Here is a 27026-nt window from a genome sequence, read left to right as displayed (position 1 = left end):
TTTAATTTTCAGAAAAACAGACATTCACTGGATGATGTCATCAGTGATGTCATCAGTGATGTCATTTGAGATGTCATCAGTGATGTCATGAGTGATGTCACTGGCCATGTCATGAGTGATGTAATATGTGACGTCATCAGCAGTGCATTGCGGGCGCGCGAGTTATAGTTAGCAGAACTAACTATAACGGGGGAATTTCAATGGTTTTGTACAAGTGAAAAGTCCAGCTAACTATAACACCCCTGAAACCTATGGTTTTTCTGTGATTATATATATATATATATATATATATATATATATAGATACCAATCCCGATACATGCGTAGAGGCTGTCAATGTAGGGCGGTCCTCGCACAGGGTGTCGGCACCCTGAAATATAAGTACCCAGTTCTCCCAATATGTAAAAGAACACCAGGACACCTTGGATTTGCAGTGAAATAATACTGACTGCACCAGCAACGCGTTTCAGCTTTCGCCTTGCCAAGGCGAAAGCTGAAACGCGTTGCTGGTGCATGCATTTTTCCATAGGACCTTTAGAACGAGCTACAGCCCGAACGGCTGAACAGAATTACTCGAAATTTGGCAGAGAGGTAGTCCCTAGGTCAAGGAAGTGCCTTTTGTAGGTTTGGTGTAAATCTGTTCAGTAGATTCTGAGAAAATAGCCTTTAAATCAATATATATATCTGAGCCCGCTTACGGTACGCTTACCGTACGCTTACCGTAAGCGTACGGTGGCGTGCGCGAGCGCGATTCTGATTGGCTCTTAGATCTTAGTAAACATTCGAATCGGCCGAAACCAGGAAGCGGCGGCCGCCATTTTGTGTATTTCACTCAGAAAAAAAAGAGTGAAAACAAGAAAAGGGGGCAATGAGGAGAGTTACAGACCCCCTTACATTTGTGAGGGGGTCAAAGAAGGACTGTAAAGTACAAAGAAAACATTTATTGATTTTAAAAAAAATCACGGGGTACGCGTACGGTAAGCTTACGGTAAGCGTACGGTAGAAAAAAAAAAAAAAAAAATGAAAATCAGATTTAAGTGTTTAGATATTAGGGGGCTCTAAAAAGAGCCGTTGTGTTTATGAAATGATTTTTTAGTGGTACCTACAAGTAAGTACCGATGCAGAGTCTAAGGTTCAAGGTTCCCTTCATCATTGAAGTGCACACCATCTCCTCTATAAATGTCTTGCATGTCATAACGCAAGTTGTTGTGGTAAATGGCACCCATACCATAGTCACGGAGGAAAGCAGAAACAGATTTGTTGACGTGCTTTCTTGCTTTGTCATCGCACCGCGTGCCCACCGTGCGTGCACGGCACTAACTGCGTAAAGTGGGCGCGCGGTGCGCGAAGCGCACCGCGCACGGAACGAACTGCGTTAAGTGGGCGCGCACGCCACGAATGGCGTAAAGTAACTTAGCATTTAAAAAACCGTACAAATTCACTGAAAAAACCATAGGTTTCACACACGTTATAGTTAGGAATTAGCATTTAAAAAACCTTGCAAATTCACTGAAAAAACCATAGGTTTCACACATGTTATAGTTAGCGGAAATTTTACTGATAAAAAACCAATGAAATTCCCCCGTTATAGTTAGTGCAGGCAACTATAACTCACGCGACCGCAATCTTCTGCTGATGACATATGTGTCTTTATGAAAAAAAAATATTTGTAATATATGTATAGCTAAAAATGTATGGAAGAAGACATGGGCAAATAAGTGTCTAAATACAGTATTAGCATCAGCAGAGGATTGCGGTCGCGTGAGTTATAGTTGCCTGCACTAACTATAACGGGGGAATTTCATTGGTTTTTTATCAGTAAAATTTTCGCTAACTATAACATGTGTGAAACCTATGGTTTTTTCAGTGAATTTGCAAGGTTTTTTAAATGCTAATTCCTAACTATAACGTGTGTGAAACCTATGGTTTTTTCAGTGAATATATATATATATATATAGATATTCTCTGAAAAAAACAAAGGTTACCAGGGATGTTATAGTTAGTTGGACATTTCACTTGTACAAAACCAGAGAAATTGAGCTAACTATAACTCGAGCCCCCCGCAATGCACTGTTGATGTCACATATTACATTACTGATGACATGGTCAGTGACATCACTGATGACATCACTTATGACATCTCAAATGACATCACTGATGACATCACTGATGACATCATCCAGTGATTGAGTGTTTCTAAAAAGTTCAAGAATGTTATATATATGTTTATGCCAACATGTATTGAAGAATGTGTGGGTGTATCAGTGTCTGAATGGATGATTTAGTGGGTGCGTAACTGACTGTATAAGTGAGTGATTAAACGTCTCTTAGTGAATGCATGGGTGAATGATTAATCTGTACGAATGTCTGTATCAGTCTGTCAGATAGTGTGTAAGTGGCTGCATGGTTTGGTGAGTAGCTACATCAGTGTCTATATGGGTTAATGATTGCTTGTCTGAGTACCTGTATGGGTGCCTCAGTGTCTGTGTGGGCGGGTGGGGATGTGTGATTCCCTGCATGGATGTGTGAGTGGTTGACTCTCTGGGTGTATGGGTTTATGAGTGCGTGGGTTAGGGACTGTATGAGTGAGTGAGTGAATGCAAAGCTGTTTTGGTGAGTGAATGGATGTCTTAGTGGTATATTTGTAAGTAACTATGTGTGTGAAAGGCAGTATATGTAAGTGTTGGAGTATACAAGTGAGTATATTTGACATTCAGTGATTGTGACAGTGGCTGCATAGATAAGTGTATGCTTATGTCAGTAATTGTGGAAGTGTAAGATGTGAGTCCAGCCACTCACCTGAAAACCAGGTCCGTCTGCAGGAGTGATGACTATTCCTCAACACACCCTGAGCACCTCTCAGTGCTGTTGGAAAAAAAAAGAAGCCCTGGCAGGTGCCCAAAGAGGGAAGAGGATTTGGGATGAGAGACAAAGAGAGAGAGACTGCTACGCTTCGTGCTTCACCAAAAGGAGGATGTGCCGTCTGGGCCAGCCAGGTTCTGAAAGGTTACTTGTCAAGCTACTTGAGAAATATACTAAAAAACACACAAAGCGCATAAGCATTGCATTCCCCAATTTCGTTGGACTACATGTGAAACATACACGTGGGTTAATGTTCACATTGCCTTTCTTTGTGTGATGCCTTGTCAACTAGTTAGTCTCTCAGAAAGGACTATTGTATATACAGGTTGCTTCTTACTGTGTGCAAGAAGTTTCCTAATGCCAATCATATAATGCTTTGGCCAAAGTGTCCTTAATACGCTGCCAGCATTCTCCAACAACTTGGGGATGGCACACCTTTAGAGGGAGTTACTTGCACCTTTAAATAAAGTCACTTTAAAACAAACAAAAACATATATGCCTAAATCAGGCGACCTGTACAAGATCTGTTCTCTGCGCACACGCTGCCAAATACGTATACAAACAGGGTTACACACTTTACAAGAATAAGAATGATTATTGCCTATTCTCAGCCCAGTAACTAGTGCATTTACATTAGGCAATAGTCATAAACACAAAATAATTATTGTCCTCATAAAGGATAGTATTAACAAGATCAATATTGTCCCAAAATGTCCACTCATCAAAAATGCATGTAAAGTCGCAAGCAATTTACACAGAGATAACTGAAGCGGATAGGAGACTAAGTTAAAATAAACAATGATTGAAAACTTAGCTCTTCCAAGTGATTCACGGGCTCTGCAATGTCCTTGAACTTGAAAGTGCTTGCTGAAGAGGAGAAGGCTCTGGGGAATTCTTCCTTGAAGGCTTGAATGACGCAGGGCTCTGTGGAATCCTTGAAGGACGTGCAGGAATCAAAAAGCCAAGCAATCGGTGCTTTGAAGAGCAAGGCTATTTATAGCCTGGATCCTGTGCTTTGTCTGGGCATGTTCTTGCAAAGTGTCAATTCAGTTACCAAGCACATGTTTAAGCTGCAAAGAGCAGCTGTCTCATTTAAATGCACATGATCTCCGGTCTCCTCACTTCCAACAAGCATTGGCAAAAACAAATGTTAAAAAGGAAAACAATATACAAATAAGCATTGGTCCCAGAAAACAGCAACACATGAATAATGAAAGAAACCACTGGTCAGTTAATTCATTGTTGAATCACTGCAACATGATTAATCTTTTGACCACATGTATGTTTTCAAACAACACATGGTAAGCCAAGGATAGTGTGACAGGAATTACTGACAGGAAGAGAGTACGTATATGGTACTATCTATATGAATAAGCGAGGTGGTGTGTTTGTATAATTGTATAGGTGAGTAAATGGCAGTGTAATTAATTATTTGGGTGATTGACTAGGTTTTTGAGTAACTCTTTGGGTGAGTTGCAGTGTGTGAGTGTCTATATGAGTAGATATATCAGTGGCTGTATTGATCAATGACGGCCTGTATGAGTAACTGTATGGGTTGGTGAGTGGATGTGTGTGTACACCTATGAATCACTGAGTGGGTATGTACTAACTGCTATTGGTCTGTCTAAGGTTTCGATATTGGTATTCTGTATTTTAGAGTGGGTGTATCAAAGGTTATATTAGGGTGTGAGGAGGTACATCAGATATTACGTGGATGATGTCATCAGTGAAGTCAGCAGAGTGGTGGAGAGAGGGGTGTAGCCTGCATCCACCTCTCAGCAATTCCACTATGTGGGGCTTACTGAGCTAATTATAACTCACGCCCCAGCAATGCACTGCTGATGACATCACATATTAGATCACTCATGACATTGTCAGTATCATCACTCATGACATCTTTGGTGACATCTCAAATTACATCACTCTTGCCATCATCCACTTAATCTATGATGCACCTACTCACACCCTAATATAACCTTTCATACACCCACTCTAAAACACAGAATACCATTCTCGAAACAGAGACACACCAATGCCAGTTAGTCCATACCCACTCACCGATTCATAGGTCTACACACACATCCACTCACTTACCCATACAGTCACTCATACACGCAGTCACTCATCAATACAGCCACTGATATATGCACTCATAGACCCATACAGATACTCACGCACTGCCACTTACCCAAAGAGTTACTCACACACCTAGTCAGTCACCCAAAGAGTCAATCACACTGCCATTTACTCATCTATACAGTTATACATACACCACCTCACTTTTTCATACAGATACTAACACATACTTACTCTCGTATACAATCACTGACATAAGCACATACTCATCCATACAGCCACTCTCACAATCACTCACGTTCACATATAGTCACTTATATACTCCAGCACTCACATATACTGCCTTTCACATATGTAGTTATTCACACACTCACCCATACAGCCCCTCGCAGATGCACTTATTAACCAAAAACACCCAGTGAATCAACCACTCACACATCCATGCAGGGAGCCACAACACAGACACCTAGGCACCCATACAGGTGCTCAGAAAACTAATCAATAACCCAAACAGACACTCATGTATCTACTCATCAACACAAGCAGCCACTTACACATCCCGACAGACTGATTCACACATTCACACAGATTAGTCACTCACCCATAAATTTACTAAGACACATTAAATCACCCACTTATACAGTCAGTCACGTACCCACTAAATCACCCATGCAGACACTCATACAAAAACTCATTCTTCAATACACCTTAGTGTATATATACATATATAACATTCTTAAACTTTTTAGAAACACTCAGTCACTGGATGATGTCATCAGTGATATAATTTGAGATGTCATGAGTGATGGTACCGACCATGTCATGAGTGATGTAATATGTGACGTCATCAGCAGTGCATTGCCGGGAGGGGCGCGAGTTATTGTTAACTCAACTAACTATAACGGCCGAATTTCTCTGGTTTTGTACTTTTCCTGTACAACACTTACCTGGCATGATAACATGTTATAACTTCTCTAGTTGTCAGAAGTGAGTAGTGTGAGTACGTGCACATCCATGTGCCTGCTGTCACTGCTCTCCAGAAGAAACACACCGCCTCTGCCAGGGCAGAAAACGGAAACCAATACAGACCCGTTTGGAGGCCCGCTTTAAAAACTGCAGTGCTCAACACCGGTGAGGCCCGGCCCAGTGAAACTCCTCAGTACTGCCTCAGTAAAACGATAACTTTACAAGTCAATGCTCGGTCGTTGTATAAGTGCATAGGTAGTAACTGAGAAAATTAATAAGTGAATAGTTAATGCATGACTGAATAATTGACTGTAAAAGTACTACCCAGCTGATTCCATGATCGTATTGTAAAGTGCAATTGTTTAGATGTGTGTATAGGTACTGCATGCTCCGTTGCATGAAACATTAGTCTATTGCTACTTTCAAGTCCCTTGAAAATACTTTTATTTATGATTTTTATTTGTTGCTTTTGCATTTTGATGTGACTGAAGATAAATAAGTTTTCCTCGCAGTGAAAGACAGAGATTGTTCCGTACAACATTCTTTACTTTATAAACAAATTAAAGTGCACAGGGATTTTTAACTGTTGTCCCATATTTTCTTGTGTTTTTTTAAATAAATTCCACTGCCTGTTGGTATTCCCACGCTCATTGTTGTTTCAAACGCGACTTATCTTATCTGAAGTAACAGTAACTGTTGTGGTTTACGAAGAGGCATCCCCTAAATAGGAACTCTTTCTCTACCTGTTATATGTTGCAGCAATGTCTTTTGTCCTCCTCCACATGAGATTGTACATAGTTTTCTATGGCCTTCATTTCCCACTTTGCAAACAGACTTCAATAATGTACACTGACTGAATGCACTATTGTTTCAACAAGGATAGACGCTTACAACAGCTTGTAAGACCTTCAAATAGCACGTGGCTAAACCACCAAGTGACATTGACTCAGTGCTGCATACCAATCTTCCACTACATTTTGCTGAGTTAATACACCAAATATGTAATGCGTGTAAAACTGAAGGCCAGCCACATTTTTTTTAAACTACTCGACTCCGGCCTCGCTTTTGTCTTTTCTGACTGTTTTTGGAGTAATACCTAATTTTATTCACTTTAATTTTCAAAGCACATTTGGCAGGTTTGCCCTCGTGCTCCTGCTGGTTTGCGCAGTGCTCGTCCTTGTGCTCCTACTACGAAATGGCTGCCCGTGCTCAGCTTGAGCACCATCCACGCCAATTGGAGCTGCACCATGAACAAATGCTGCAACTTTTTGGATGCTTGCCATTGGCGAGTCTTGGCATAAGCTGTGTGCTCAACTTCCGCTACCTCTATTTCACGTGTGTGCAACCTGTTTTCTACTGTCTCAGCTGCCCCTTTGACTGCGAGCTGGAAGTCTGCCTGTCTACTACTAGACGCGCTTATGTGGATTGTGAACTGTTAGTGGCTCCGTTGCTGGCTCATAACCACCACTGTTCTGCAAACACATGCTTGATGGATGCTTTTAATCATGCAAAAAGGGGGAGCTGGAATACGTGTGCTGATGCGCACCACCTGTTGGAGCACAGTATCATTGAATTTCACGCAGGTGGCCCTGGCCTCCTCCTGCTTGCACAAGATTACGATGACCATATCTGTTATTTTGACTTATTGAATTGGATGGGGACTCTGTTTGCTTGAAGAGGTGTGGATGACCTTTTGGTGCAGATTGCATCCCACGGTGCTTCTGAATTCTTGGCTTTCAATGGATCTCCATAACTGCGCATGGAAAACTGAATTTATGGCCTGTTATTTTTGCACTTCAGAACACTTTTTTTACCTTTAACTCATTTCCTTTTTTGTTGGTTGCGAGCTTTCAGATACTCACTATTTCTACGAATACGGCTTCACACAATCGCTTTGGCTCTGCTTTTCTTTGCGTTGTCTTTGCTTGGCTACTACAGAGTTTGCCAAGGAGACTGTGCCACCTAGCCACTGAACATATTATCAACTTCACTAATTTAGCATGAGCCCTGCAGCCATTATCCAGATTCTGCACACGATAACACAACTCTTTAGTTTTCCAAAATACCTTATTTGTACTTTTCACACAAGGACTGTCTGCAGTATTTTTTCTCCGCATCTTTTTGGACTTTAAATTCAACAATGTAGACAACGTCGATAAACAATATCCCTTCTTATTTTCCTCTACTGACGCCGTAACATCTGTACAAAATGTACTAATGCACTTGTTCTTAACACCCATACTATGATACAATTGCTCTATAGCAATAGGTGGAATACACACTTGGATACAAATGTTTAAGGGGAAACAGTGAAACAACAGCGATAATTTTAAATTAACGTCTATATGCAAAGGTATATCGTCTGCAGACAAAGCCCAGATATCTTCTATTATATAATAAACATTATTTTTACCTATGAGAGGAAGATTAAGCAGTAGTCTCTATTCTCCTTTCACTTTTTATGTTCACAATTACCTTCCTAAGTTATGCACTAACTTCTAGACTGATAATATTTGTGTCATACATTTTTTTTCTTGTTTTGGCAGATATACTGCATGTTATGCCACATTAAATAAAATGAATACTTAAAAAAAATATGTCTGTGTGAGCTATTAGAAGTACAGAAGACACAGTAAAAGAATATGTCTTAAACTGCAATCCCTTGGGCACGTGGCAATGTTCTGTTCTGGCATATCTAATCACTTATTTCTCTGTAACAGATTAGGAGACCAAAATACACAGTATAGCAAGCTACTCCAGAGGTTATGGGCACTGAGATGGTATCCTAAGTCAGTCCGAATGTACTAAGGTTCTATAATCTGCATAGTCGTAACCTTAGCCGAAATCTCTGCAAGAGCCACAGTGAATGCATTACTCCATGGGTAATGTACGAGTAAATGGTTGAATGCAAGACTAGTGCCTAGTTTATTGTATTACAGCTTTGGTAGTGCCTCAGTGACGTCATGACTACAAGAGTAATGCATAGGTGACTATATGTGTAAATGGATAGGGTGTTGGTGATTACATAACTCTATGCATAGTATTTGCGTGGAAGCATAATTGCATTGATTGTGCCTCTGTGAAAGGAAAAATAGCACAATAATGTCTTAGTCCCATTAATGCTACAGTTGCGCTACACAGATTAGATAACAGCATACATAGTATTTGTGTGAAAAAAATAACCACCTGGCTCATAAAATTAGAAACACGATGAAAGTTTTGAAATATTATGAAGCATAAAGAATAATTTTTATATAAAAATAATTAATATTTAAATAAACTTTAAACATTGTTTCAGAATATCAAACAAATTATACTATGTACTCTTACCTTTTTGGGTAATTTGGAAACATGAGTATGTTGAACTATTTTAGACTACTAATCTTGTGGTAAATATTTCGTTACCGGTACTATTTTTTATGCGGTAAAGTCTTAGTGAGAATAACTCAGTAAAAATAAGAGGCAGAATCCGTGGTATTAGAGGTTTTAAAAGGCTTTATTCCTATACAAAGGAATACAATTCGAATTGTGGGCCTTCTATTCCATCACCACGAAAGTTCAGGAAGGAAGGGGGCATATATTATTGACAGATAGGCAGTTTTATAGAAAATACATTACAGTGAAACAGATGCAAGAGGCGTGACAGCTGATAATTCAGATAAACTGTACATACGTAACTAATAGAGGCGTAAACATGGGTGTAACTAAAATACGTCATTAAACATGATGTCATAAGTGGGTGGATCCATAAAAGAATCCTGCAATGTCAGCAGAAATATTCGGCAGAGATGCGCGTGCAGCCGCATGACGTGTGATTGACGTGTAACTAGATTGTGAAGGGGACTTGACATTTAGCTCTACATGTGGAGACAGAAGTCTGGGGTTATGTCAACCTAATCCCAAATCATATCTAATATCCTATGTTTAAAGAACTGTGTTATCCAAAAGGAAAGGTCTCTAGGATAGAATCTATTCTATACTGACTGTTAGTGCGTGTACAAGCGTCTAAGTGTCTACATGAGATGCGAGGGGGTAGGAATATTCCATGGTAATGGGGCTATGAATTACTTGCATGAGGACAGCGAGGCCTGGCCCCTTTGCACGGTAGCTGGAGGAATGTTTACCTAAACTGCTAGACAGGAATGCATCGGATGGGGAGCGGAGGAGATAATCTTTGAAGGTGAAATACAGTTTTTGGCAGGCGATAGGCTGGATCAGACACCGTTAGCCGCGCAGGGAGTAGGACAAAGTTCATGGATACAGATGCAGACTCAGACTGGAGCTTTCAGAGGCAGAAGGCAGGAAAAGGCTTGATGACAGAATTCAGGGCCTACTCGCCTGAATCTGTAAAATGTGGAAAGTGAACCACATAAAGTCGGTGGCCTTTCATACTTAGGAATGGAATATCTGACCCATTCATGGCGGATCTGAAAGAGGACATGTTGATGGTGGACGCACATATATTTGCGTCTTCAAAACTGGAGCAGGAGGGAACATACATGTACTTATAGCATGTACATGGAGCCGTTGGGGTCTACGATAGGGGACATAACTGATCACAAAATTCATATTTCCTCATTCCCTCCTTGTCCCCTACGGACCCTCAGGAGATATCGATCTTCATTAATCCATCGATCTGTTCATATAGCATCATTTGTTCTTCTTTCTTCTTCCGGGATCTTGAATGAAAACGTGGATGTGGCACACAGACCACAAATCGCTGGCCCACATTGTAGACATAAACAGGAACTGAATAGTATGAGAAAGCCAATACCTAGGAAGGATAGGATTCTCCATCCCCAGCCTGACAACACGCCCCAGAACCAACCGGACCAAGTCCAGGTGCCTGGACTCTGGTGTATCTGGCTTATAATCTTATGAAGGCGGGTTATGGCTTTATATACTGACGGCAAATTTTCTGGTATGAAAATGCAACAACTTGATCCGATGACCCTACAAGCTCCGCCCCTATCGGCCAGGATGACGTCAAGGACAAGACGATTTTGAAGCACAACAATCCGCATAGCAGATTGCTCTTCTGTTAAATTGCCTAAGGCGGAAATAGTCTCGTTCACTACTGCTTCAAGGGTTCTGGTTAATCTACGTATCAGCTTACTATTAGTGACTGTACCTATATAGGGAAAGAATCCTTTATTGAAATCTGTGTATTTTTCCCATGCTGTTTCAGTGTAATCGACAATTGGGAGATCTCTCTGTTGTCTATTGTGTACTAAATGGGTATTTCTATGATAATCAGGAGGAGCTAGGAAAACAGGTGGCAGAAGGAATGCTATGTAACAAGTACCATCCCAATCTAGAGGTAGACATATATATGCGGTCTGGCCACATATGAAGTAGGAATGATGGGAAGCTCTAAATGTAGACTTGCCTTGATCACTGAATTTTATTACAGTGGTACATTTACTGTGGCCCATGTGTATGGAACCATTCTTTCTTATACATAATTCCCCTTTTACTGGGAATACTGACATGGCGGGCAAGATTGGTGTAGCTTCAGATTCAACGTTCAGGATCATGAGGTTAAGTGTAAAATTACCTAATCCATATACTTCATTTTCTAGATCAGTTCCTGTTCTTTTGGGGAGTCCCTCCTTGTTAGGGTAGCAGACTTTAAGTAAAACTAGGTTCAGGTTTCCCCAAACCCAGTTGTCTTGATAAACTGCGGAATTTGAATCTAGGGAATTAATCAAACTAAACCATGCTCCACAGGAGCCATTATGTGTGAACGGATATGGAAAGAGGGGCAAAACTCCCTTATAGTTTTGATAGGGAGGGAGTCGGCCACATATCCAACAATTTGTGGCATTGCTGGTTTGATGGGAATGATGTAACATACTAATAAATGTGTTGTTGCGCAGCGCAAATCTATATGACAACTCATGCGGAGGTAATTCGCTAAAAGAATGTTCTGCAGTTATATTGTAAGCATGTTTAAGAATAGGGTAATACATATGCAATAGTATGCTGAAAATAATGATCAGAAGACTTAGAAAAAACAAAATTAATAATGTTACTGTACAGAGACTACGAAGTGATTTACAATACGCATGCTTTTTGAGCTGCATCTGATGATTTCTTTCTCTATTCCGGTCTAGAGGATACATGTCAGAAACAAATTCAACCGATTCACCTTGGAGAGGACTTAAACAATCAAATTGTCTGACTTACTAGACCTCAATTTTAGTTTATAAAGTTCTGGTTTGGTTAATTCAACTAAGGGGAGCTTTGAGTCAGTCTTTGAGGGAATACAAGGTTGAGTATTTATACTGGATGGTAGTCCATAAAATTTCTTGATATGACTCGAGTGCAACCACCCTTTGCGACCCTCAATCTTCACGGCAGTCCTTGTAGTCAGTAGTACCAACTTAGGCGACTTCCACCTAGGATCCAGTTGGGTCTTCCGGTCGAAATTCCTGACCAAAACCAGGTCACCAGGAACCACGTCATGGGGCTTCACCTCAGTATTATCGGGAAAAGCTGCGGTTACCTGTGAACGACAAGATTGTAGTGCAGACATCAAGGAAGCCAGGTAATCTGTCAGCATATTACAGTCAACATCAGTTATTTTGCGAGGTATAGGCGTCCCCCACATATTTGGTGGTCTACCGAAGATCACCTCGTACGGGGATAGCCCAGTTCGAGAATGTGCTACCATTCTTATGTAAAAGAGCGCAACTGGTAAGGCTACTATCCAGTCGACACCTTTTTCCCTACATATTTTGGACAATCTAATTTTCAGAGTTTGATTATGGCGTTCCACAAGACCTGCGGCCTCGGGATGCCGGACACAGTGGAATTTCCATTGGTAGCCGAACAAAAGGGAAACGTGTTTCATTAGTTCGGATGAGAACGGCTGGCCGTTATCTGAGTAGACAACACGTGGTAAACCGTACCGTGGGAAGAATTCTCGAACTAACTGTTTGGCAGTAGTCGGGGCAGTGTAATCTGAAACCGGGTATGCTTCTGTCCAACGGGAAAGAGCACAGACAACTACGAGAACATATTTGAATCCTCGACATCGTTCCATCTGGATATAATCCATCTGGAGGACTTCAAAAGCATGATCGGGAGTTTGAAATCCACCCTGCTCTACGGGGATGCTTTTACCTGGATTAAACTGACAACATATCATACAGGTACGAACTTTTTGTTTAGCTGCTGCTCGCAAGTGCTTGTTGAACCAAATGTGTTGAATGCTGTCTAGCATAGCTTTCTCTCCTAGGTGTGCTGGACTATGTATTGTGTTAATGATAACTTGAACCATTGAGTCGGGAAGAAACCATATAGATTTTTCCTTCGTCATCCATCCTTGATCCGTTTGGATCCCTGCTAATTCAGTCCATTTCTTTATTTCTTCTGGTGTAGCATGTGTCTGTATGTCAATTACATCAAGGGCGGGATCCTTAACTGTCATGCAATGTGTTAGTGTCGGAACTATTGTCTTTGTCATGTCAGTTGTGAGAGTCTGATTCTGAGCAGTCTGTTTAGCTGTTCTGTCAGCTAGGTCATTACCCTGAGAAATGATATCGGTAACTTTTGTATGGGCTTTGCATTTCATAATCGATATTGCAGTAGGTAGATGAATCGCGTCTAATAGGGTTTGAATGAGGAGTCCGTGCTGGATGTGGGCACCGTGAGAAGTTAAATAACCTCTCTCTCGCCACAGTACGCCGAAGTCATGGACGACTCCGAATGCATAACGTGAATCTGTGTATATATTGACTTTCTTATTTTTGGCTTGAATACAGGCTTGTGTCAGAGCGATGAGCTCTGCTGCTTGAGCTGACAAAGTGTTAATACGATTTGTTTCAATGTCTTCAGTGTCTGTTGTGACTGCGTAAGCAGCCACTAACTCTCCTGTACTTGTTCTCATACATGACCCATCTACATACAATGTCAAGTCTGGATCTGACAAAGGGATATCTGTCAAGTCTTGTCTGGGTTTCGTCGTGATAGTAATGACTTCGACACAATCATGTGCCAATGGATCTGTTCCGCTCACTGGTAACAGTGTGGCAGGATTTAACGTATTGCAACGTCTGATTTCTATGTGTGGCTGAAACAATGTCAGTTCATAACCGGTGAGTCTCGCTATAGTCAAGTGTTGTGTTTGTGTGCGGTTCAAGAGAACCTCTACTGCATGTGGTACTTGTACTGCCAATTGATGTCCTAACACTATGGCATCGCTTTGTCTGATTGCTAAAGCTGTTGCTGCCACCGATTTCAGGCACGCAGGAAGAGCCTGAGCTACTGGATCTAATGTACTAGAGAAATAAGCACATGGTTTGTGTGATCCTGCTTGTTCCTGAGTGAGTACTGACAAAGCAGTACCTTCGCGTTCTGTAACAAAGAGTGTAAACTGTTTGCTGTAACATGGTGTTGCTAAAACAGGTGCTTGGCATAAAGCTTTCTTTAAACTTTCAAAGGCGTGTGTATGTTCTTGAGTCCAAGGGAGGACAGTCATTGTGGCTGCCTCCTGTGTTGTCAACTGGATGAGTGGTTTTGCTAAAAATGCATATTGAGGGATCCACTGCCTACAGTATGAAGTGAGGCCTATAAAAGCCCGCACCTCCTTTTGTGTCTTGGGTGGTGGCATGTTAGCGATTAACTGGATGCGGTCGGATGTAAGCTGCCTTCCCTCCTTGGACAGCGAGTGCCCAAGGTAAACAACTCGCTGGACACAGAATTGCAGCTTAGAAGGGGACACCTTGTGCCCCTTGTCAGCCAAAAATTTTAAAACCGTCAGTGACGCTTTTTCACATTCAGGTTCGCTTCGGGCGGTGATCAGCAGATCATCGACATATTGAAGCAAGGCAGTGTTAACTGGCATGTGGATACTGTCAAGTTCTCGTTTCAGTGCTTGGCTATAGATGCTGGGGCTTTCTGTAAATCCTTGAGGTGCGCGTGTGAATTTAAAACTTCGTCCATTTAAACTGAATCCGAACAAATATTGACTTTCCGGATCGATTGGGACACTAAAGAAAGCATTCTTTTTTTTTTTTTTAATTTCTTTATTGAATAGAGATCACGGGTACAAACAAAGAAAAAAAGAAACATAACACACGATTCAATTTGTTATACAATGCAGGATCAATTCACAAAATTTAAATTGCTATAATATTCAGCAGATTTCAGGCTGTATAGCAGCCGGTATAGCTAATACAGAAGGAAAAAATATTCCATTATATCATTCAGTGCAAAAATAATAAATAAAAAAAAGATAAGACCAGGTAATTAATAGGTACACCAAATAGCTCAAGACCATCCTACTTATCCATATATGCACGGACAGCACCCCATATCATCTGCCCCAATGCCATTTTCCGCCTCCCCTTAACAATATATAGGTTATATTCCATATTATACGTGAACAAAAAACGAGTTCTCCACATCTCAAATGGGGGGGCATCAATTTGTAGCCAGACTGAGGCAGTACACATCCTAAGCACTGCGGCTGCCATAAATATCAAATACCTAACTTCCTTACTAGAGTCCGTGCGTGCCCCACCTGCATCTATACCCAATAGAATCTCACTAATTGACACTTGTATAGAAACACCAAGAATCTCAGATAAAAACCTATTTATATGTCCGAGCAATTCTGATAATTTAGCACAGGTGGCAAAGATATGTGCTACATCAGCGTGTAAAATGTTACATCTGAAACACTTTCCATCTGGATCTCCCCCCCACTTTGCAATTTTATCAGGCGTGCGATAAAGATAGAACATAGTCTTGTAATGTTGTGCCTTAAGATTGGCTGACATAAATAAACGGTTAGCCCATTCCATCGAGAGCTCCAACGGTATTTCAGAGCATCCCAATCTTTCTTTCCATCTCGTTCGATGAGTTTCCAGATCATTGGGCATTGTCTCAAGAATTATATTGTACAATACTCCTATACGAGAGCCCTTTTTATTTGCCTCAATAAGAGGATTAGATTTATTCACAATATTTATTTTAACAAAATACTCACACAGCTGAAGATACTTAAAAAAATGCGAAGTGGGTAACAGATATTGTTTCTTCAGTTGAGAGAAAGATTTGAACCCGTCTGGTGTATATAAATCTCCCACTGTTATTAAACCTCTTAAACGCCAATTGACTACTATGTAATCCCAGCATATATTGGGGTGCAATACCGGTGCAATTAAAGGAGTATAGGTAGACACATTTCGAATATTATATTGTTTCCTTATTACCTTCCAGACCTTATATGCAGCGGCTATCACCTTAAATCTAGTACGCTTGTAATAGCTCCAATCTATGTCAATAAAGAGGCGGTTCCTGGCATCAGTCCCTAAAAGCAGAGAATATATAGAAGGTTGTAGTGCTGGCTCCACAGGTCCCTGACCAGTTAATAAAACATTCATACGCTGCAACATACATACATAATAGTACAAAAGGAAATCAGGGACTGCCCAACCACCCACTGCCCTAGGCAGCATCATATATTTCTTAGCCCGTCTTTCTTTCCCCTGAGACCAAATAAACCTCATACATATTGCTTGCAGCTGTGATATACGTGCACTAGTAATCTCTAATGGTAGGCATCTATAAAGATACAACACCTTAGGCAATACCATCATTTTCAAGACGTTGCATCTGCCAACCAATGTCAAATGTAAACATTCTAACTGATCCAGCTGTTTACGAACCCCATGCATCAGCTTCTGCCAGTTAGCCTCTACCGTAGTGGAGGCACCAGCACATATCTGTACTCCCAAATAAGTAACCTCATCTAAGACTCGTGGATCAACATAAGACTTGATATTCATACAAAGTATTTGAGTCTTAGCAGTGTTTAATTTATATCCCGATACCGCTCCGTATATCTTGGCAAGATTTTCAATTTCGGGCATAGCCATAGACGGTCTTGGTGAGAGCACTGCAACATCATCAGCGTACGCCAATACACGGTACTGCTGTGATTGTATCCTAACTGGAGGTACCCTGCTACTCATCTCAATCATTTTTAAAAAGGGATCTATATACAGAGCAAACAACAGTGGGGAGCATGGACATCCCTGCCTAGTCCCTCGTTGAATTAATACCACTGCGGATTGAAGTCCCATTACATTGATCCGTGCGCTAGGTTGTTGATAGAGCACCTGTACTGATTTAATAAAATTGGGCCCAAATCCCTGTAACTTCATCAAGTCCCATAAGAAGGCCCACGATACTTGATCGAAGGCCTTCTCTGCATCCAGTAATATAAGGCTCAGTGGATTCCCTAACACAGTTGCATGATCAATTAAAGTGATCACCCGGTTAACATGATCGGTTGTACCACGCTTTGGGATAAACCCATGTTGATAAATAGAGACCAGAGGGGTTATCACTTCTGAAAGTCTTGTAGCTAAAATCTTAGAGTATACTTTCCCATCTGCGTTTAATAATGAAATAGGCCGATATGAGCCTGGTAAATCCGCCGGTTTTTCCTTTTTTCTAAACACTGCTATACTCGCTTCGCCCCATGTTATAGGATACTCCCCTTGCTGGGCCATTCGGAATGTAGCTAACATATCCCATTTTAAAACTTGAAAAAAAGTCTTATATACTTCAAGCGGGAGCTTATCAGGGCCCACAGCCTTACCTACTGGCAGTGCTTTAATAGCCGCTTCTAATTCAAACATCTCTATAGGGGCCTCTAATATGTCTGCCAGTCCTTGATCCAGTTTTGGCCCGAGATATTGCCCAAGAAATGATAAAGCTCTATTGCAATCATATTCTTCTACTGCATATAAACGAGCATAGAAACTTCTAAAAACTTCTAAGATTCCACTCTCAGTTTCTTCATATTGCCCAGCCTCATTTTTCATACTTTTAATCCGTTGAGCGGTTTCCCTGTTCCTCATTCTCTGAGCAAGACACCTCCCACTAGCCTCCCCATATTCATACAGCACCTGTCTCTTAACCTCGAAAGTCTTTGCTGCTTCCTTACTCCAATGGTTATTAACCTTGGCCTTGGATCGCGTCACCGCGGCTGATGTATTATAGGTATCCCTATTATAAGCAATGTCTTGAGTCAACAGCTCCTCAGCCTTACCTAAGTCCTGATAAAGCTCCTGCAACTTTTTTCGGATCTGTTTTTGAGCATACAATCCATAACTAAACACCTCCCCCCTAAAAGCTGCTTTAAACGTATCCCAGACTACCCCAACTCCTGCACTTCCCCTATTTAAATTAAAAAACTCACAAATCCACTTGCCCATATTTTCTTGAAATTCAACATCCAGCAGCAACTTGCGATCAAAAGAGAAATCACGGGGTTTGCAGGGTGGAAGTAAAGCCCGGATGGACAATACTACAGGCCCGTGATCGGACGCCGCTCGGGGATAAACCTGTATTTGTGCGTCATGAAGCAGTTTATGTGTAACTAAGAAGTAGTCAAGGCGGAATAATTTTTGGTGAGGGGCCGAGAAAAAAGTATAGCCGGGCTCAGTCTTCCTGAGATGAGCCCAAGCATCGGTTAGTCCATGTACTTTCACCAATAAGCTTAGTGCCCTATATACCTTTGGTTTCCTGCCTACATAACTATATTGATCACTACCTAATGTTCCAGGATGAAGATTAATATTCAAATCACCACAGAGAATTACAGGAGCGGGCCAGGTTGCCAATTCAACATTCAGATATTCCAGGACTGCTGCCTCATCAAAATTAGATCCATAAATGGAGCAGACAGTGCATTTTAAAGTTCCTACTCTACATTCCGTAATTGCCCACCTTCCAGCATTATCCTCTAAGACTCGTCCACCTTCAATTAGATTTCTCTTAGCTAATATAGTGACCCCCCTCGTTGTAATGGACTGCTTAGTGGACACCAGCACACTATACCCTAGATCAGTTAAATACTTTCGTTTAGACCATGCAAGATGTGTCTCCTGCAATGCTATAATATCGCAATTAAGCCACTGCAATTCCCGAGCGACACGCTGCCTTCTATTTAAAGCATTCAAGCCTCTCACATTTAGAGTACCTATTCTTAGTTTTCTAGCTGCCATCTTCTCTAGCTCTAGCTCTAAAAAAAATAGAAACACTCTGCGCCCTGTCCTGCATTGTTTCCAAACAATCAACAAAAATTATACCCGTGATCCCTGTTTTCCCCTTTTCAACCATCCCACTCTGACCCACCCACTGGCCCCAAACCGAGGCCTCCCTCCCTTCCCCCCTCCCCCTCCCTACTTCAGTCACCCCTTGTGAGCATAAGGACATAGTCCTTGGTGATGCGAGTGTGCAAGATCCACCTCGACAGAGGAACCGCCAGGTTATTGCCCTCTTCTGACATTTATCAGTAGTCTGTTTTTACTTAAAGAACACATTACTAAGCATCTTGTCTGCCCGGTAATAAAAAGAAAAAAAAAAAACATCTCTTAGAACGACACTTTATCCCTCTATACCTTAAATACTATTAATTACATAGTCATCCTCCCTTTTTTTTTTTTTTAAGCAGTATTGCTTTTTTGGTCAAACCAGTTTTTTACCTTGATAATAAAAAAATAAAAAAATAAATTAAAAAAAAATCCAAAACAAAAAGTCAGAAAAAAAACAGACCATAGATGTTTAAACAACATTAAGAAGCCGTAGAAGCCGTAAAAGTCCTATTCATGCAAGTTGATACTACAGCTCCTGCCTCCTATATTTGATTCACCTCTAATAGATAGTACACCCTATACATCTCACAAATATTTTAACTAGCTAAATATTTTTTTCCCCTTTTTTTCCTTTTCTGCTTTCTTTCCCACCCTCCCTCACACCTGTCTTCTTCTCATTCCAAACAATTTAATTCCCACCTTGTTTTTTCCCTTTTCACCCTTTTTCCACCTTCAGGGTGGACCTACTTTAGTGGCAATAGATTTCAGATATGCTTGCGCTTGTGATTCCGAGGTGAAGTATTTAGCCTGATTCTTATAAATCACCTTGAGTTTAGCAGGATTCAGGAGAAATACCTGCGCACCCTTAGCTTGAAATGGGTGAATTAATTGTCGGAATTGCCATCTTAAAGTCACAGTAGCCGAACAATAGTCCGGCCGAACAAAAAAGTCACATCCTGATCCCTTACGCCGCTTATCAGGGCGAGCCAAGTCGTATAGTGCTTCTCTCAGAACAAAGTTATTTACGCAAATTAGTATCGCTCGTGGAAAGACTTTCGAGCCTGTCGAGGGATTTAATTCCCCTCGTGTCTTGCGCAAAACAAATGGATATCTATGCGCCCTGGTAATCTCCTTCTCCCACTGCCATTCGGCTAACTCTGGGAAGGCTTCAGTGAAAGTCTCGATAATGAACTTTCGGGTATCTTTCCCTTCTTTCATCTCTGGAATTCCAAGGACGCGAAGGTTATTGCGCCGTGCGCGGTTTTCCAGATCCGTCATCTTCCAGTCAATATCTTCTCGGGTGGCCTGCAAAGTCTCTATCGCAGTTTGTTGCTTAGTAAGTATGTCTTCGGTACTCGATATTCGTTCCTCTGTATCTGTCACTCGGGAGCAAGATGGCGGCCGCACGGCCGCTTGAGTGAGCAGCTCGTACCTCGGTGGAGAAGAGACGCCAGGATTGCCGCATCAGAGGGAGGGAGCTGTGGCTGGCCGTTGATCGGAGAATCGGAGAATCGCGCCGTTTTCTTTCTGCCCACACTGAGGGCTCTTGCGGTGTCCTTATCCCCGCTGTGATCGAGGCTACGGAGAGGAGGAGTGAGGGCGGGTAAAAGGCGCCGGAGACGTTGAGGACGTTGAAGCGGTATTCGAATCCCGAAGGAAAGCAAAAATGGAGAGGAGAGTGAGCCGAGCATAGCTTCAATTGGTGAAACGGAGCACAGACAGCTGGAGCTGAAGCCGGAGCTGGAAACTATAGTGAGCCAGAGCAGGAGCCGCAGTGGGAGCCAAGTGAAGGAGCTGACTGTTTAAGTAAAATGAGAGCGAGATGACTACATTGTAACTCCTGCAATTGTGCCTCTGTTTTACGGGATTTCCGAGTCTGTCACAGCGCTACAGTGTTACATTGCCACAAACTACGGTGTTACAGCGCTACAAACTACGGTGAGATTCCCTATAGTAAAACTTGAATGCTACAGCAAACTTTAATGCTTGTTTTGAGCGGTTAAGAGGACAAGAAAGAACTCAGAGTTTTTAGAGAAAGCGAGAGGACGATTTTTTCCTCCTATGCCTAAAGTGAGTACTCTTCAATAAATACTAAGAAAGCAGATATGGCGCCGAAAGGCAGAGGCACACGAAAGGCTGCTGTTAGTGTGAATAACACGAGTACTAATAATGCTACTAATGCCACTAATGCCAGCAATAATGCTACTATGAGCAACAGCAATGTTAATGTAACTGGGATTACTGCACTCTCCTCCAAATTAACTGATTTGAAGGTTACAGCGCCGACTGGAGCTGGGATTGGCCTGACTAGCGGCAATAGCGATAATGGTGCACAGACTGGCAGTAATAACACGCTTACTACTCCTATAATGCCTGCAATGCCCGGGAACTTGGACGCTGTAAAAACACCTATGCTCCATGCAATCTTTATGAAAAAAAAAGGCGCTGCTATAATCTCAAGATCCATTGAAGGTGCGATAGGTGGTGATGGGGCTGACTCTAACGGCTCGGCCCCTTCTGGGTGCAGCATCAGGAAAGGAGAAAGAGAAGGTGGCTCAAATGAGCAATGCATTGCCACAGGGGATCTGGGAGATACCGATTCTGCACTCTCTGATGGCAAATTTTACTCCATGCCAGATTTATCGGTGATGTCGGAAGATGATGATAACAGCCTTCCAGCTGAGTGGGGTGATGAGGTGGCTCTTACAGATGATGAAGATCTGATAGAGGAAGACGGCGATATGACACACTCACCTACACAGACGAGGGGGCTAGGGGATCAACAAGACACAGTCCGGCGAAATCCCGAAATTGAAGGGGCACAACAGGACAAGACGCCTCTAACACAACCTAATTGGGAACCGGGGGGAGAAGAACCCCCATTACAGGATCTAGAGCAAGGCGCTAAAGGAGTAACTTTGGACTTAATATACAAGAGTATTATGGCCCATCGGGCTGAGACTAAGGCAGAAAGTAGTCGTACTCAGGGTGCAGTTCGGAAGTTACAGAACACTATGCGGCGGATGGTTAAGTCTGTAAAAGAAAGCATTCTTGAGATCAATTACAGTGAAGAACGTTGCTTCTGAGTCAATAGTTGTTAGTAATGAAGAGATATCGGGGACCACAGGGTATTGTGGTACAATACATTTATTTAATTCGCGCAGATCAATAACTAATCGATATACTGGTGGTGCTTTTGGATCCGTTCTTTTAAGAATCGGAATTATCGGGGAATTACATACATTTGAGTCGGTTTCGACAACCACTCCTTGTGCAATGAGCTCGTCAATGATTTGCAGCAAAGTCACAACAGCATCGGGTGGTAACTTGTATTGTCGTATTCGTGGTAGTATTACTCCTGTTTTTAGTGTGACACGATATGGTGTAATATTCATGCAACCAACATCAGTGGGGCCTTGTGCCCATAAATGTGTAGGTAAATTCTGCAGTCGGTGATCCATGTCTCTGGACACGTAGTGACCTTTAAAGTCACGTAAAAATAGTCGTACTCCTTCCGGAGAACAACATATTATAGCTCCTAGAGCTTTCAATGTTTTTATACCTAACAAGTTTTCTGGACATGATTTAGTAAGCAATAAATCTGTAGTACGTGTCAATGGACCAATCGTAAGTGGAAGAGGTTGTGTCACGTCATTTATTATAGGTTTTCCTGAGAATCCAAGGGAAATATTCTGTGAGCCTGAGAGGGGTGCCCCTGGAACTTCACTGCATCTTATAGTTGTTCTGCTTGCCCCTGTATCAAGTAAAAACTTTCTGTCTTCCCCTAATAGTTCACTATGTACATAAGGTCCCTCTTGGTCTACAGGAACCTCAATAAGGGGTAAGCCAACTTCCCTCTCTAGGCTATCTCATGAGTATCGCTGATAATCGGGATAATCTGCTTGTGCATACTGATACATCTGTTGTGTTGTTGCTTGTGTTGCAGCAATAGGCTGCGCTTGTGGTGGTGCTATGGTCTGTTGTGGAGCTCCCTGTTGCGGAGCTAGTTGTTGCGGAGCTAACCTAGGTTGTGCATGCTGAGGGATTTGTTGTTGATTCTGATCCTGTCTAGGTGGACGTGGTCTCTCCTGAGTTTTACCTGTAGCAATATTATGTTTCAGGACTGGACAATCGTGTATATAATGACCTGGTTGTTTACAATAGTTGCATGTCCCTTTCGTAGGACCTGCGGAATTACCCTTATGATGACCATCGGCTGGAACTGACTGAGCAACAAGCATTTTCATTTTTGTATCTTTCATACGTCTTTGTTCGTGTTCTTGTTCTTCTCTAATTCTATTGTGATGATATTGTAACATCTGTAACATCTGTGATGGGGTATTACCTTGCCAGGTACTTTCGAATTTCAATACTCTATTCTTAACTTGTAGCAGAGAATTTTCAACTAATTTTGTCACGAACAGATGTGGATATGACTCACTACTCGCTTTTATGCCACTATTTATACCAAAACATTTTTCAAATCGGGAATAGAAATCACTAGTGTCTTCGTCTGGCTTTTGTTTACTGGCTGAGATTGCACCCCAGTCTTCCTTTTTCGTAGTTAATAAACGTGGTAGTACCTGCACTAGTAGTCCTGCTAGTGCTGTAGTCTTTTCCCCAAGCCCTGCTCCTGCAGCTCGGGCCCTTTCTTCGTTTTCTAATGCTGTCCAATCTATCTTTTGGTCTCCCACCTCCCATTCCTTTTCTTTGAGTTTCTCATAAACACCGGCGGGTAATAGGACTTTTAATATTTTCATAATGTCGGGATAGGTATACTCTCCCATGAGTAACATGTCCTTTATTTCACGGTGGAAACCTGCTGGGTCCTTGTCATGGCTGGGTACTACTTTCTTCATTTCTAATAATTCTAATTTAGTTATAGGCGTGTACACAAATACGCGTGTAAAATTATCACCGGCACCTCTAATTGTGTGCACTTCGCGTAACGGGTTCTGTCTATCTATGTGATACATTTTTATTCCCCTGATGGGAACTGGAACGTGTTCTGGGCATACAAAATTTAAATATTGGTTTCGGAATTCTAGAATTTCTTTAATCAAATCAGTACTTGACCCTCTCCATATATTCGTGAGCAGTTCTGTCAATATGTCAGGTAAGGGTCCTGGATCGGAGTGTTGGCTTTTATATAATACAAGGAGGTGTTGAATCATGTATATACTAGCTAAACGCTGTTCGTACGGGTCAAGATTCAGAAACGTGTGTGCAAGTACATCATCATTGTAGTCGCTTGGACTGTCAGCCCATTGTACTGCTGACCTAGCTAATTCTTGTTCGTCCATGGAATCGAGCATATGGTACCCTCTTCGATCTCGGAGTAATTTATCAACGGCTTGGAATAGGTGTTCGGGGGATTTTGTATTTAACATAGGGTTTGGAAAATGTCTATTATATTCTGGACGTATTGGACGTATCGGGTCGTTAAAGTCTCTAGTATTATTATGGGGTCTTCCTCTACCTACATAAGCTATTGTTTCGACTTGTTCTGATTCTTGCTCCTCCTCCTCCTCTGATTCTACTCTGTCTGTTTCTCGTCTTTCTTTATGTATTCGTTCTACTTCCTTGCGGATCTTTCGACTCATGGCGATTATACACGCCTGTCTATCGTGTTTCTCTTCTGATATGTTCTGACCCCATTTGACAAGTCTTTGCATGGTATCGTGATCTGCCCCGGGCCTGTCTTGATTCCTAATTACACAATTTATGAAAAAACGTAGTAGTTGTCTTTGGACATCCACTTTCTGATATTCCATAGCTTCGTTAATACTTTCTGGACCTCGCCCTGTGTGGACAAAGCGATATATTTCGTCTAGGTGTTCACCCATTCCTGGTATCGTCATTAAATATAATGTAGCTCGTCTTATACGTAGTGATGATATGAGCAATTTATCCTGTCTACCTGGTACTGGGTCGTATCTACAATCCACAAGTTGTTCTTTAAACATATCGGATGTCGCTAATTGGGGTGTACGTTGGAGTGCTAAATCTCTAAGAGTCTGTTTATTTCGCGGCGGGGTGGCAAACATGTCTGTCGTACCTCCTGTAGCACCGTCTGAGGTGCTAGGCACGAAAGGATTCGTTGGGCGTAGGATAGAGATTGTAGATGCGGGAAAAACTGTAGAAACGGACGGACCTGTGGGAACTTGTGTAGGAGTTTGTAATTGCGGGGATACAGACGGATGCTCTTGGTGTTGAACACCCTCGGCAAGCGGTATGTGTGGTATGGCATTAGCATACTCGGGAGCTACGTCATCTAAATAGGAGGAAAGGAAAACGTCCTTTGCTGTTTTGGGATGTGTTTTGGGATGTGCTTTTATCGGGAGCAATGGAGGAGTTAAATCTTTTGGTATTTCCGGGGTAGCCTTAGGTAACCCTTCGGCCAGAAGAGGATACATACCATTCATAAGAGTGTTTCTTTGTCTATCTACTTGTTCTGAGTTTACTCGGGTACCTTCCTCAAGTAATAGATTTTCTCGGGTTTTATTTGAATTCTCTCTACCTTTCTCTTCCTGTCTGTGTGCTTTTTCTGTACGTCTGTATGATTCTTTACGCCATAATTCAATGGCATCTTTCTGTGACTGTCTGGCTTTCTTTTTCCATAATTCTTCTTCTACTCTCATGATGCAATCTGCATCCCAGGTCCCTGCTGCGGGCCATCTCTGGTTCTCTGGTAATTCTTTTGTGTAGTCCACCCATAAATCAAGAAATAATACGGCATCTAGACCATGCTTATGATACATAAAGTATCCTGGAGTGTCCCTAGGTGGGATGGGAACAGCTTCTTCGAGTACACCTTTTCTAGTTTTGATCTGTCTTAGTTTCGAAAAGAGCGGCATTTTTAGATCTTGTTTCTAGAACACACTTTATACGATGAACACAATAATGAACAGTCATTCACACCACAATATATAGAACGTATTAAAACATTTTAACATTTAACAGTTTTAACGAACAATGATAACTAATAGAAAACTAGTTACTGACATAATACTGACACTAGATAATACTTATTTATATGCAAGACATACTATATATACTGCTAAACAGTACAGATACACTGCTGAAACAGTGCAGACCGGATTTGTGTACCTAAACCCGTCTTGACCGGCACAGACTATGTGCACGTAAAATGCCTCGCCTCCCCGGTAATGGTACTCACCGGGTAGCTCGGAACGGAAGGCCTCGGAACGGAACTGAAACTGGACCGGACTGGACTCGACTCGACTGGACTCGGAACTTCGGAACCTGGTGGGCCTCTGTATACCTCGGATCTTGCTCTCTCAGCTAGGCTCTGGTCGGGATACTTCGCACTTCTCACCGCCTCGTCTGGGTGTTGATCGCAGCCTCAGTCGCTCCCGCTTGGCCGGAGGGAGATACAGGAAATCCTGCGGGTACGCGTTTTTGTCCGTTCAGCTGTGGCAGGAGACCGGGCCTGCAACGCACCGCCGGTGCGTGAGATGAGAAAGTGTCCCTATTCGGGCGCCAATTTATGTGGTAAATATTTCGTAACCGGTACTATTTTTTATGCGGTAAAGTCTTAGTGAGAATAACTCAGTAAAAATAAGAGGCAGAATCCGTGGTATTAGAGGTTTTAAAAGGCTGTATTCCTATACAAAGGAATACAATTCGAATTGTGGGCCTTCTATTCCATCACCACGAAAGTTCAGGAAGGAAGGGGGCATATATTATTGACAGATAGGCAGTTTTATAGAAAATACATTACAGTGAAACAGATGCAAGAGGCGTGACAGCTGATAATTCAGATAAACTGTACATACGTAACTAATAGAGGCGTAAACATGGGTGTAACTAAAATACGTCATTAAACATGATGTCATAAGTGGGTGGATCCATAAAAGAATCCTGCAATGTCAGCAGAAATATTCGGCAGAGATGCGCGCGCAGCCGCATGACGTGTGATTGACGTGCAACTAGAGGGTGAAGGGGACTTGACATTTAGCTCTACATGTGGAGACAGAAGTCT

This window comes from Triturus cristatus, chromosome 1_1, assembly GCF_964204655.1.
Source record: "Triturus cristatus chromosome 1_1, aTriCri1.1, whole genome shotgun sequence".
Lineage (NCBI taxonomy): Eukaryota > Metazoa > Chordata > Amphibia > Caudata > Salamandridae > Triturus > Triturus cristatus.
This window is presented reverse-complemented; position numbering follows the sequence as displayed.